This window comes from Mastomys coucha, unplaced genomic scaffold, assembly GCF_008632895.1.
Source record: "Mastomys coucha isolate ucsf_1 unplaced genomic scaffold, UCSF_Mcou_1 pScaffold6, whole genome shotgun sequence".
Lineage (NCBI taxonomy): Eukaryota > Metazoa > Chordata > Mammalia > Rodentia > Muridae > Mastomys > Mastomys coucha.
Genome location: NW_022196912.1, coordinates 42,648,094 through 42,662,442, shown reverse-complemented (window position 1 = coordinate 42,662,442; position 14,349 = coordinate 42,648,094). Strand labels below are relative to the sequence as shown.

Here is a 14,349-nt window from a genome sequence, read left to right as displayed (position 1 = left end):
TGTCTCTCTCTCTCCCCCTCCCCCCCTCTCTTTCTCAGTGTGTATGTGTGTGTATGTGTTCATGTGTGTGGACTTGTATGAGTCAGAGCCAGGGATCAGCCTCCAGTGTCCTCCCATTAGTGCCAGCTACTGTTTCCTTACCTATTTATAGACAGAGTCCTTTACTTGGCATGGGGTTCATCAAGCATGTAATTCAGGCTGGCCCAGATTGTCCCTGGAGGCCAGTCTTAGACCCCCAAGTACTGGAATTCTAAGCCCAGACCACCATGTATATCTGTATTATCTTGTTCTAAGGACTTCTCTCAGCCCTCATGATTATAAGGTGTATAATAAACTGACAACATAACCTCTTCATGGTATGGGTAGAATATTTATTGTGAATATGGGAGTAAGACCAGCCAGAAGCATCTGGGTATACCCAGAGCAGAGAGAAAAATAAGTAGACTGAGTATGGCCTCAGACTGGAACTGACCAGAGCTATCTTTGTAAGAGAGTAGAATATCAGGGAGTAGAGAAAATATAGTGAGAGAGAAGCAAGAGAGAGACAGAGAGAGGGAGAGACAGACGGGGGGGGGGAGAAAGAGAGAGAAGCTAAAATAGCAGCGTTATAGGGAGAATGAATGGCTGAGTATCTGGTGGGGGTCATGAGCTGGAAGGAGTTCAGGGCTTGGAGTGGGTGAGAAAGCTCTCTCCTCTTCTCTCTAGCAACACGGAAACCGAGGCCAAAACTGAATTTCAGTGGAAAAAGCTTCATAAAAGCCAGACTTGACAACAATGTGACTCCAGCCTATATGACTTTAGAAAAAGTCACCTAGTCTTTCTGAGAATTATTTACCAGCTTTAATTATGTGACAGTTGATGCCTACTGTCCCTACCATGGATCAAGTAATGTAATGTTCTGAAAATCTCTTCAAACATTTAAAACAAGATGAGATGTGAGGTTAATTCATTACAATGAGGAATCCTCCCATCCTAGAAATTTTCAATCTGTAGCAATAGTAATTGCTAAAAAATTTCATTGAGGTTTTATAAACATCAGTTATGATAGGATGAGTTTGATGAACAGAACACAAGCAGAGACACACACACAAAAACATACACTCACAAAGCAATATAAAATAAAAAACAATAATGTTCCATTAATATCCAGATTTTAAGATCTTGAAAAGATTTTGTGATTATCAGATTAGATATATAATCTGTATTTTAATATATATAATTTTATATATAATATAACATGTAATTACATATATCATTGTATATAATATATAATTATACACACACACACACAAGCATATGTTGCCTTCAGTTTGTGACTGGAAGACAGTTGAGAAGGGGGAGGATCAAGGATTGGAGATTTCTGATAGACAACCCTGAGCAACTTCCTTTCTTTCAAAGAATGTCCCTTGTCACATGGTATTGTATTGATTGGAACTGACCCTAAACTTTAGAAGCTAAAAAGCCTTATATCTTGATCCTTGCATGTAAAAAAAAAAAAAAAAAAAAGCTGAAAGTATTTAAGAGCCCAAGAGTGTACTGCATAAATAGTACAGAGGCAAGAAACAGGAGTTGATTCTCGAGTGTTTTCATTTTTACATCTGGCAAAATGAGTCAAGCCAGAGTCAAATGCTTTTCACTTTTGTGGGTCATTTTCTTCAGCACATATCTTTATTTTATCTGAAATTACAAACAAAAGCCACTAGCGTGTCAACAGTGCCATAAATCATGTGAGGACTATTGCCTAGAACAGCCAAGAAAAGCCGAGAGATACCTTCATGAAGATCTTCTGCCCTCTTGTGAGTGTGTATGTATGTGTGTGTGTGTGTGTGTGTGTGCACACGCGCGTGCTGCATGTGCGTTTATATGTACTTCTCCTCTATACATGCCTCTGTCTCAGAGTGAGCATTTACTCAGTAACTGTGTGAAGTAGTTAGAGATCAACCCTGGGTTGTAAAGAGGGAAGCTGCCATACTTTCTGTCCCGGGTTCCCTAGTCTTCTTTGATAGATGAGCATCATGGAAGAAGAGATGAAAAGATTCCCTGACAGACATGTCATTTACTGATGAACATATAATCAGGTAAGTTACAGGCAGACACAGTATAAAAACAGGCCGGGGGAAGTTAAACATAGCGATATAAGTTGTGGAACACAAAGGCTGTAGGTTCCACTCAAGTCAGAGGTTTCAAACCCAGGCTTTCACTTCCTTTACTTTTGCTTGTGTGTTTCTGTTTGGAGAGTCTCTTTGTGTAGCCTAGGATGGCTTCCAACTAGCTACTTAGCTATAGATCATGACTGACATAAAAAGATTTTGAATGGTGACCAGGGCCATAGGAGGTTCTAAAAAGTCACTCCCTCCTCTTTTTGGGTTTGTAAGGATTTCTCAATTAGAAAAAAGGCAGGAGAGCCTCAAACCTCAGTTCTGGTCTGTCCTAGCTGTGTGAGCCTAGGGAAGGCTGTGGGGGCTCTTCTGTCTCTTCATTACAAGAAAGGTAGAAATTCTAAGTCCTAGCCAACCTCAGAGTCAGCACTGAACAGGCCAGAATTACTCCACAAAATTTCTACTGTAAAGTCTGTGAGCAGGAGTGACATCCCACTTCCGTTAAGTTTACTACTCTTTGGAGAGCATAAGCTTTGTGCCAATGTCAAGGAGAGACCTGTCAACATTTCAGATTTTTGGAGGAAGTTGTCTTAATTTTTTTCCTGTTGTGGTGATAAAATACATTGACAAAGCAACTTATGTGAGAAATAAATTATTTTTATTTTTTATTGGATATTTTTATGTGTTTACATTTCAAATGTTATCCTCTTTCCTGGTTTCCTGGTTTCCCCTCTGGAATCCTCCTCTCCCCTCCCCCCTCCCCCTCCTTCTATGAGGGTACTCGCCCTCCCACCCAACCACTCCCACCTCACAGCCTTGGCATTCCCCTACACTGGGGAATCAAGCCCTCACAAGACCAAGGGTCTCTCTTCCTATTGACACCAGACAATGTCATCCTCTGCTACATATTCGACTGAGCCATGGTCCCTCCATGAATATACTCTTTGGTTGGTTTGTTTAGTCCCTGGGAGCTCTGGAGGTACTGGCTGGTTAATATTGTTGTTCTTCTATGGGGTTGCAAACCCCTTCAACTCCTTCAGTCCTTTCTCTAACTCCTCCATTGGAGTCCCCATGCTCAGTGTGATGGTTGGCTGTGAGCAGCTGCCTCTGTTTTTGTCAGGCTCTAGCAGAGCCTCTCAGGAGACAGTTATATCAGGATCCTGTCAGCAAGCACTTCTTGGCACCAGCAATAGTGTCTGGGTTTGGTGTCTGTATATGGGGTGCATCCCCAGGTGGGTCAGTATCTGGACGGCCTTTCCCTTAGTCTGTGCTCCACACTTTGTTCCTGTATTTTCTTTAGACAGGAGCCCTTCTGGGTTAAGAATTTAGAAATGAGTGGATTGCCCCATCCCCCAACCAGGGGGAACTGTTTATTTAGATTGAAGTTATAGGTTATAATTCTTCATAGTAGGGAAGTCACAGGGCAGCAGTCCAGTGTCACATTATGTCCAGTCAGAAGCAAAGAGCAGTGAACAGAAGTTCCCTCTATCTTTTTTATCCAGTCTGGAATCCAGATCATGAAATGTTGCCACCTACTATGGGCTAGCATTCCCATCTCAATTAACACAATTAAGATACCCTCCCCAACATATACACACCCAAGCATGTCTAAAGCTCCATCTCCCAGGAGATTCTACATTCTGTCATGTTGACAACACTTCTTCACAGAGGAGAGAAGCATTTTCCTAGGAAGTAGCTGATTGTTGGCTGGATAACAAGTAATCACAAAGGAAACAAATTCCACACAGATGGACCTTCCAGTGCTGCTGGTCATAAACTCCATGATCACTACCTCTGAGCCACACAGGTTGGTTGTGTCTATTTGGGCAGCTGGCTAAATTTAGAGTGTATTGTGTGACCTTTTATTCTCTTTTTCCAGTGCTTGTTCTGCATATCTTCTTCAAGACAGCATGAAGCTGCAGTATTAGCATCAAATTCAAGTGCTGCTGAAAAGCATCGATCCTCTGAGCATGTTCAGGATGGGAGGTCACAAAGGGATCACAGAAAAGAACTGTCTGGCAGATCCATTACATCACCCATTGGAACACAGAAAGTAGGGCTGGAACACAAGTCTGAGGCTTCTCTTTCCAGAAATGGCCCCAAGAAGTCAAGGTTTTCATCATGGACACTGGTAGATGCTTTGAGATCCTGACAGGGGGTCCCAGGAGTGACCATCAGGTAGATCAAATAATTCAGATACAAGAAACAGAGTAGAGCCAGGCAAAGTCACCTGGACATAAAAGTCAAGAGTTGACTGCAGCCATATTGAAGTTGTTTAAAAATCTAAAGAAATAAAGTGTTCCTAGGAAGATGAATGCAACACAAGGGATGCATAGACAAGAGTCCACTGTTGACTCAGCCTCTCACAATGGTCAGCTCATTAAACTAATAGATACATATGATTCTATAAACATCTTACTGCATGAGGAGTCACAAAAGAACTAAACATCTGCATCTATTGGCAGATGACACTTACACAGTAGAAAATCCTATAATGCATTGTGGAGAAAGACCCAGACCAGCTAAGAATAATGTGTGCCGACTCATGGAGACAAGAGGGAACAGGAAAAGTATGGCAATCTATATGAAAGGTGACAGATATGGGCAGAAGAAAGCATGGTAATTATTAGGGGCTGTTCACAGTAAAACACAGGGCATATGCGAATCATAGCTACTGTTGGATTAATCTTGGTTAACCTTAAGATTTTCCTCAGAGACAACCATACAATTTGGAATTAATTCTGAGATTTTTCAGTCAGCATACATTGAATGTTGTTTCCAATAACCACGGAAAGTAATGTTACCAGACTTTACAATTGGAAAAGGCAGCGCGGTGGTATTAATGGGAACAGCTGGGATGGACTGTTTGGATGTTTGGTGCCCCGTTGGTAAAACTGCTTAGGAAGGATTAAGCGTGGAGGTGTGTCACTAGGGATGGGCTTTGAAGTTTCAAAAGCCCATACGATTCCCAGTGATCTATTTCTCTCTAACTCCTGCTTGTGGACCAGATGTATGCTCTCAGCTACTGCTCCAGCTTCATGCCTGCCTGCCTGCCTGCCTGCTTCCACACGCCCACCATGATGGTGATGGCTTCCTACCTTTCGGGAACTGTAATCCTCTAATAATTTCTTCCTACTATAAGTCATTGTAGTCATGGTGTTATATCTAAACCATAAAAATCGATGTCTCATATGCTGCTCATAGCTATGGAGATGGTTGTGGGTAGAGTACCCCCACCAAGAGGGAAGCCCTCAGAAGTGGTAGAGGTTCAGACTGCCAGGGTCAGAGGGCAAGCTGGGATGACAGATGAATGACTTCCTAGAGAGAGCCAAATGAGACTGACTCTACCTGTTGTTCTTGAAGTGAGTCCCTGAGTGGAGAGCCACAGGCGTCCTCTGGAAACCGGGAAAAGCAGGATGACAGTTTATCCTCAGGGCTCCAGAAAATATGTTCCTCCCCCAGTGCTTTGAGTTTTATTCCAGGAACATCCATTTCAGCATTGTAACCTCTGGAACTCTTTCAAGGAATCAATGTATGCACTCTTCACTTTCCACCATTAAGAATATGATAGTCTGTCTCAGAAGAGGCAGGGAAATGATATGGGGTGGTTGAGCCAAGTTTTGAGAGTAAATCTTACACACGTTTTAAGGTTAATCAATGTGAAAACCTCACAAACAACACTAGATTTGCCATCCTTTAATTTTCTTTAGAAATGAACAAGTGAGAGCCCCGCATTGCTGTGCAAAATGTGCAGAAACTATGTGGATGGCAATGATAAAGAATACCATACTTAAGGAAAATTTGCAGGAAGGTCCAAAGTCATCAATTTTTAGCTATTTTATTTATGCTTTCCTTAATTATCCCCTCTTTCTCAATCTTGTTAAAGGCAAGTTGCACAAACCATGATTGTTTACCAAAATTCAACTTGACTTTCTAGCAATACTGTAATCTGTGCTTTCTCCTATTGCCTTGATTTGGTGCAATACTCCCTGCCCCACCCCCACCCCCATTTATTTCAAACCATTTAGAAAAACATAGAGATAGATGAAAACATGAACGACTTGCTTTTCAGTGTCAGGCTTATTTTGCTTAGTCTGATCTTCTTCAGTTTGATGCATTTTCTTGCAGATTACATGATTTACAACTTTATGATGGGCTAATGCTCTATCATGCTGGTTCATTACATTTCCTTTTCCTTACTCTAGTCATATAAACTGTCCTGTTTAACTTTCTCCTCTGTGGTAAGCTACTCTGACCAAAACCAGCTTGGGCAGGAAAGGGTCTTTGGCTTGCAGGCACAGTCCATCACTGAAGCAACCCAGCACAGGAGCATGAAGCAGGAACCTCGAGGCAGGAACTGAGAGCACAGACCAAGGAAGAAACCTGCTCATGGTGTGATTTCTTTCTATAGCCTGAAACCACATACCTAGGGGTGGCACTAACCACAGTGGGTTAGTCCCTCTCACATCAACCATTAATGAAGAAATGCCTCACGCACATGCCCACAGGCCAACCGGATGGAGGCAATTCTTCAATTGAGATTCTCTCTCCACAAATAATTCTAGGCTGTATAATGTTGCCAAAAATTAGCAAGCACAGGAACCAAGGTTGATTCCATGTGTTGCCTTCTATAAATAGTACCATGATAAGCATATAATATATGTATATATATGTATAATATATGTATATACATAGATGTATATATGTATGTGCACTTGTATATGCATTTGCATGTGTGTGCATGTACTTGTACATGTATATGATGTATGTGTTTGTGTATGTATATGTTGTATATGTATGTGTATTGTATATGCATTTATATATGTGTATGAATACACACATGTGTATTTATATACCCTTTTTTTGCTGATTTTGTTCCCTTTGGATACATCCACTGGAGCTGTATGGCTGAATTGTTCTATTTGAATATTCACTTCATTGAGGAAGTTCCAACTGCTCTCCACAGGACCTGACTAACTTTCCCAAACACTAGTATAAGATTACTCATCTCTACATCCTTTCTGATGTGTGTCATATTTTATTCAGTTATTTATTTCCTTATCTTGTATGATACCTTTCTGATTGGAGTACAATTGGTGCAGTTTATATTCCCTCATATACTTATTACTCGTTTGTACTTCTTCTGTGAAGCATTCCTTGGTATTACCCATTTTGATGCCAACTTGGTTGTGTTAGGTTCCTTGATGTGTTCATTATGTCTAGGAGGTTAATCTCCTGTCACATGAATGGTTGTCAGACCCTTCTTCCTGTTTCATGGACAGTCTCTTCATTCTATTGATGAAGCAGACTTTCCTATGCAGAAGCTTTGGAACTGAACTGCATCTTCTCAGTCAATTATTGTGTTTCTGGAGTATTGGAGTCTTACCCATAAGACTGGATACTATCACCCATGCCAATAGTCTATAAAGTGCTTCCTGTTTCCCCTACTGCTTCCTCTGTTTCCCCTATTGTCTTCTCTGTTCCCCTACTTTTTCCTCCACTGCTTCCTCTGTTTTCCCTCCTGCTCCTGCTTTTTCCCCTACTACCTCCTTGGTTCCTCTACTACTTCCTCTGTCCCCCCGCTGTTTCCTGTTCCCCCAAGTGCTTCCTCTGTTTTACCCACTACTTTCTCTGTTCCCCCACTATTTCCTCTGTTTCTCCCACTGTTTCCTCTCTTCCCCCACTATTTCCTGTTTTCCCTATTGTCTCCTATTTTCCTTATTGTTTCTTCTTTTTCCCCTACTGATTCCTCTCTTCCCCTACTGCTTCCTCCATTTCCCCCACTGCTTCCTCTGTTTACCCCACTGCTCCCTCTATTTTCCCTACTGCTTCTCCCACCTCCCATAGTGCTTCTTCTGTGCTTTTGAAGTTTCAGACCTTACATTCAGATCTTTGACTCACTTTTGAATTGATTTTTGTACATGTCATTTGAGTTTAGAGAAGTTGAACTCTTTTGGCTCCTTCATGTGTGTGTATGTGTGTGTGTGTGTGTTTATGCAAATGTATGACACTATCTTTGAATATGTCAAGGTATGGTCTTTCTAAACTTCATTAATTCCAGAATTTTGTTCAGAAAGTATACTGAATTGTTTTAAAGGCTATATTCTGCATCTATTGATATGATCCTGTTATTGTCTTCTAATTATTTGCTATATTGTGATTATTCATTTTCAGATGCTGAAAACCACCTCTACCATGCCTTATGATTTTTTTTTAGTGTGACATTAAACCCTGTAGGCAAATATTTTGCTAATAATATTTAAATCAGTATGTATCATGAATATTAGTATAATTGTAAGTATATGTGTGTGTATGTGTGTGTGTGTGTGCATGCCTGTGTGCTTGGAGGCCGAAGGAAGAAATACTGGCTTCATATAAAGCATTTCAAAGACTATCTTTAATATCTATTGTATGGAATGGCTTGAAGAGTATTGATAATAGCTCCTCAAAGGTCTGGTTAGCTGTGTATAGTAGAACATGCCTACAAGACCAGCATACAGATCATTACAAGTTTGAGGCTTCATAATAAGTTTTAATTAATCCAAGGCTCCATCACAAACCCATTATCAAAGTCTTAAATAACTAATTTTTTTGGTTTTATTTATTTTTTTTGTTGTTTTTTTTTTGTTTGTTTTTTGTTTTTTGTTTTTTGAGGCAGGGTTTCTCTGACTAGCCCTGGCTGTCCTGGAACTCACTTTGTAGACCAAGCTGGCCTCGAACTCAGAAATCCACCTGCCTCTGCCACCCAAGTGCTGTGATTAAAGGCGTGCGCCACCACCACCTGGCATTAAATAACTAATTTTTAAAAAGTAAATTTAGATGAAACTTATATAAATTAGATTCAGTGCTGACCTTTTATTTGTTGGGAGGAATTATGCTACTTTGATCTCAGGGGTTCCTATTGGTCTACTTAAGTTCTTCACAGTTTTTGTTTCATGTTTGATAGTTCATACCCATCCAACTTTTTTGTTTGTTTGTTTGTTTTTTGAGACAGGGTTTCTCTGTATAGCCCTGGAAATCCTCCTGTCTCTGCCTCCCAAGAGCTGGGATTAAAGGCGTGTGCCACCATCGCCCAGCTTCAAAATTTTCTTATTCCTTCTAGATTTTCCATTTTGTTGGAACATAGCTTTCAGAATATCATGAAGATTTCAGTGGTATCCATTATAAACTCCATTTTTTTAATCACCAATTTTATTTATTTAGGTCTTTTCCTCCTTTGGTCCTTTGTGAGCACTGTTTGTACCTTCTAAAAACCAGTTCCTTGCTTTAATGGTGTTTTTGTATTGTTCTGTTAGACTTTATTTCAGTGATTTTTTCTGTGACTTTCATTATGTCCTTTCTTCTGTGGGATGTACATTTAGTTTGTTTTGTTTAGAAACATAATGTTCCTCATTAGGCTATCTATTTAAGATCTATCTGTTTTCAATGTAGCACTCACATGTATAAACTCCCTCTGTGCAGTATTTGCTCTGACCAGGTGCCCTAGCACATTGTGTTTCCATTTCCATTTGAGTTTAGAGAATTTGAACTCTTTTGACTTCTTCACTCACAAATCATTTGGAAATCTATTGTCAGGTCTCCGCACTCGTATATTTTCTGTAATTCTTATTGTTGTTGACTTTTTGTTTTGCTCAATTATTACCAAGTTTGATACATGGCATTTTGTTTGCATTTGTTAATATTTTCTTGAAATATATTACCTACTGGGGAAAATGTTTCATGCGATAAGAAAAAGATTCATATCGTCTTGGATGAAATGTTCCTTAAAAATACATTAGATGCATCTGTAGAGCAATTCTTTATGACCCCATTGGATGCATTCAGATTTCTATGGCCATAATATGGCATAATTATTTCTAATGTTGATTTGTTTGGTCTGGATAATCTACTTATAAGTGAGAATGTGGTACTAAAGTCATTCCTTCTATTATACTAGTCTTGTGTGGCCTTTATATCTAGTAGTGTTTATTTCATAAAACTAGATACCACAGTGTTCAATTGCTGTATAGTTTTCTTTTAAATATCATTTCTTTGTCTCTACCGATTTATTTTGTCTTGAAGGTTGTTTTTATTGTTTGTCACATGTGATTATAGCTACTCTTGATTTCTGATGGATACATTTACTTCCAATGTCAGTGTCTGTCCTTTCACTGTTAGTCTGTGTCTTATTCCGAGACATGAGTTTCTTGCAGGAAGCACACTGCTAGTCTTGGACTTTTCCATTTATTCATGTATCTCGTGGTTTTAATTGGTACTCAGTTTATTATTTATAGATATTTTATACTATGTCTTGTCATTTTGCTGTCTTTGTTCTTTCATCTAGAATAGACTGTGGTGATCTAAACTATTTTTCCTAAGGGGTTTAGATGGATTACTATGTTGACTATCCTTAATTTATAACTAATTCTCATTTTACTATTTACTACCTTCACAGTGTTATCTATTGTTCCCCATTCTCCCATATTTGTTTCAGGATTACTCTTGCTTGGGAGAGAATATAAATATTGCACATGATGGTTTGCGGGTTCACCTTAATTCCCTTAGTTTACACTTAAAGTTCTTCACATCTGCATTGACTCTGAAGGTAACTTTGCTGCATAAGTAATCAGTTGTATATGTATCAATACTAAGTTGACAGTTATTTTCTTTCAGAACTTTAAATATGTCAAGTCCATTCAGACTTGTTACTATAATACACATGTTCTGTATCATAAGACCTAAGCACGTTATGATACATTCTTTAGGCCTCTTTCTTTACTCATTGTGTTTTCTTTGATATTAAACTTTTTTGGTTTAAAGGAAATACTTGTATTTCAGAAGTTTCTTTACATCAATGGTTTTCCTTCCTTTATCCACATCTATTAATTGTACAAAAAAAAAAAAAGTTTTCTTCCTTGATTAAAATGGTTCTCAGCCTTCCTAATGGTGCAAACCTTTAATACAGTTCCTCATGTTGTGGTGACCCACCCCTCCAGCCATAAAGTTATTTTGTTGCTACTTCATAACTTTAATTTTGTTATTGTTAGGAAATGTAATGTAAATATCTGATGTGCAGGATATCTGATAACCCCACAGGAGTCATGACCTATGCGCTGAGAAATCCTGTTGTGTAATGTACTTGGGTCATGTTTACCACCTCATCGACCTTGCTCTGCTCTTCCCCCCAACATTCCTTTCTTTCTTTTTTAATTAGATATTTTCTTTATTTACATTTCAAATGTTCTCCCCTTTCCTGGTTTACCCTCCTAAAAACCCCCAATTCCCTCCCTCTCCCCCTGCTCACCAACCCACCCTCTCCCTCTTCCTGGCCCTGACATTCTCCTACACTGGGGCATAGAGCCTTCACAGGACCAAGGGCCTTTTCTCCAGTTGATGACCGACTAGGCCATCCTCTGCTACATGTGCAGCTGGAGCCATGAGTATCACTATATATACTCTTTGGTTGGTGGTTTAGTCCCCAGGAGCTCTGGAGATACTGGTTAGTTCATATTGTTGTTCCTCTTATGGGGCTGCAAACCCCTTCAGCTCCTTGGGTCTTTTCTCTAGCTCCTTCATTGGGAACCCTGTGCTCAGTACAGTGGATGGCTGGTGCATCCACTTCTACATTTGTCAGGTACTGGCAGAGCCTCTCAGTGCAATCACTCTGGAAGTCAGTTTGGCATTTAGTCAGAAAATTGGACATAGTACTACCTGAGGGCCCAGCAATACCATTCTTAGGCATATACCCAGAAGATGCTCCAACATGTAATAAGGACACATGCTCCACTATGTTCACATCAGCCTTATTAATAATAGCAAGAAGCTGAAAAGAATCCAGATGTCCTATAAACAGAGGAATGCATACAGACAATGTGGTATATTTACACAATGGAGTACTACTCAGCTATTAAAAACAATGAATTTACGAAATTCTTAGGCAAATGGATGGATCTGGAGGATATCATCCTGAGTGAGATAACCCAACCACAAAAGAACACACATGGTATGCACTCACTGAGAAGTGGATATTAGCCCAGAAGCTTGAAATACCCAAGATACAATCCACAAATTACATGAAACTCAAGAAGGAAGACCAAAGTGTGGATAGTTGGATCATTCTTAGAAGGGGGAACAAAATACCCATGGAAGGAGTTACAGAGACAAAGTAGGGAGCAGAGACTGAAGGAATGACTATCTAGAGACTGCCCCAATTGGGGATCCATCCCATATAGAATCACCAAACCCAGACACTATTGTGGATGCCAATAAGTGCTTGCTGACAGAAGCCTGATATAGCTGTCTCCAACATCCTTTTCTTTTGATAGTCCCCTTGTGCTCCCAAATCTTAAAAATGAAAACTTACATACACAAGAGAAAATTCAGTGGTGTTTGTTCTTCTTTGTTTCCTTTTTCTTCTTCAATCCAGTTTTACCTATTTTCTTGCAGGTTATATAATTGTATTTTCTTTATGCGTAAATAGTACTCCTCTGGATATACATATACTTGAAAAAATTTTACTCTATAATAAAAGCATAAGCAGTATTCATAACTTGCCCATGTGAATAGTGCACAGTTTGGCTGGATCACATGGTATTTTTACTAATTTACTGACCACCACATTGATGTCCATAGTGACTAGATTGACTTACATTCACATAAGCTGTGTGTTGTGATTCCATTTTCCCTACATATCCACCAGAATCTATTGCTTTTGTTTTCTTGATGATAGCCTCTTAAATCAGATGGAATGTCAATATAGTTTTGATTTTGTTTCCTTGATAGCTATTCCTTTTTATTTTAAATGTTCATAGGTGCATATAATATATCTTGGTCATATGAAGTCCTCAATTCCCACAAGGACCAGGACCCTCCATGACATGACCCTTCCAAAGTTGTGTATTTACTTACTTAGTAACTTACTTTAACTTACCAGCTGCTGACAGGAACACAGGTGGAGGATCATTCACTAAGACATGGGCAACTTACCAGGAATTACATCAAAATTTACTATTCCTCCTTCAGTAGCCATAAACTTCCCACAGATTTTCCAGCTATGGGTGGTAGCTCTCCATCTCCTCCTTCTCCAGAAGGGAGTGTTGATTAGTGGCTTTATCTTGTGCAGATATTGTGTGCTGGCAACTGCAGCTGTTTTGAGCTCACATGTGCAGTGATCCAGTCATCTCCAACAGCATTTCACAGCATCTGCTTCTCTTACATTCTCTCCACCACCTCTGTTTCAATATTGCCTTCAATATTCACTACCAGGGGGTAGTGTTGGGAAGGTTGTTATAGATGTTGAGTACATTTGAGCACTCAAAGTTCCTTATTCTTAGGAATTTGGACATGACTATATCTCTATAGTAACAGCACCTGCCCCAATAAGAAGATTCTCTGACCACAGTTGGAAGTAATACATTATGTATATTCTGAGATGTCTGTCTTTAACCTTGACAACTTGAGCTCTACTTGGTTGTTATTTTAATTTTTAACTCACTTCTACACTAATGATTATGTATACACACACGGAGATGTAGATATAGATAGTGCTGGTATTCAGCATTTTTCCCTTTTAACTTATGGAGAGCCTTCCTGAGTTATGGAAAGATTATTAGTTCTTTTCTACTCTGCTGTTTTTCTCCTCCACAGAGTGGAACCTAAATTCTGCCTACCCGTTATGGTGACCTCCCTTTAATTCACAATCTTTCTAAAATCTTTCAACTTTATTCTTTTACTGGCTCTGTGCAGCTTTTGTTAACCTTTTTATTAATTTCTCATTAAAATATATGTTACATAATGAAGGAGAGAGATAAAAGTCTCAAAAATTGCCAGTAATAGAAAATTAATACCAATAAAAATAGTGCTTTATTTTTTCTTTTTCTTGAAAGTTTCTGGAGAGAGTCAATGCTACTTCAGTCAATGTGAAGCTTGAGCTGAGTCTGGAATGTATTTTTTGCTTTGCTGAGCAGAAAAACTAGAAGCTCTGAGACTCTGCTTTGTAATGAAAGCAAGGCCATGTCTCTATGGTTTGTACACATAACGTACTTCAGACTTGTCTGTAGACCTTCCCCAGGCTTCCTCTTAGAGACAGTCTCCTCCCATGATCTACACTGCTTACTCTTTAGTGTTCTGCATTATAGTAGGAATTCTGTCTGTTCCCTGAATACCAATCTAAAAACTAAAGGTACACCCAGGTACTTCTTTGCTTCAGCCATATTATAGGTCCTGGTTTGTGTGTTGCTCTTACTCTAATTGTAAAATGACAAAATCTGCA

The 14,349-nt window shown here is 39.4% G+C and overlaps 1 long non-coding RNA gene across 1 annotated transcript; it reads left to right on the top strand.

Annotated features, from left to right (window-relative positions):
* Nucleotides 1-3,834: 3,834 nt before the first annotated feature.
* On the top strand, nucleotides 3,835-4,419 carry LOC116080786. The gene is made up of 2 exons (XR_004114603.1): nucleotides 3,835-3,906; nucleotides 3,979-4,419. It is a non-coding gene; the product is annotated as an uncharacterized LOC116080786 (long non-coding RNA).
* The last annotated feature ends 9,930 nt before the right edge of the window (nucleotides 4,420-14,349 follow it).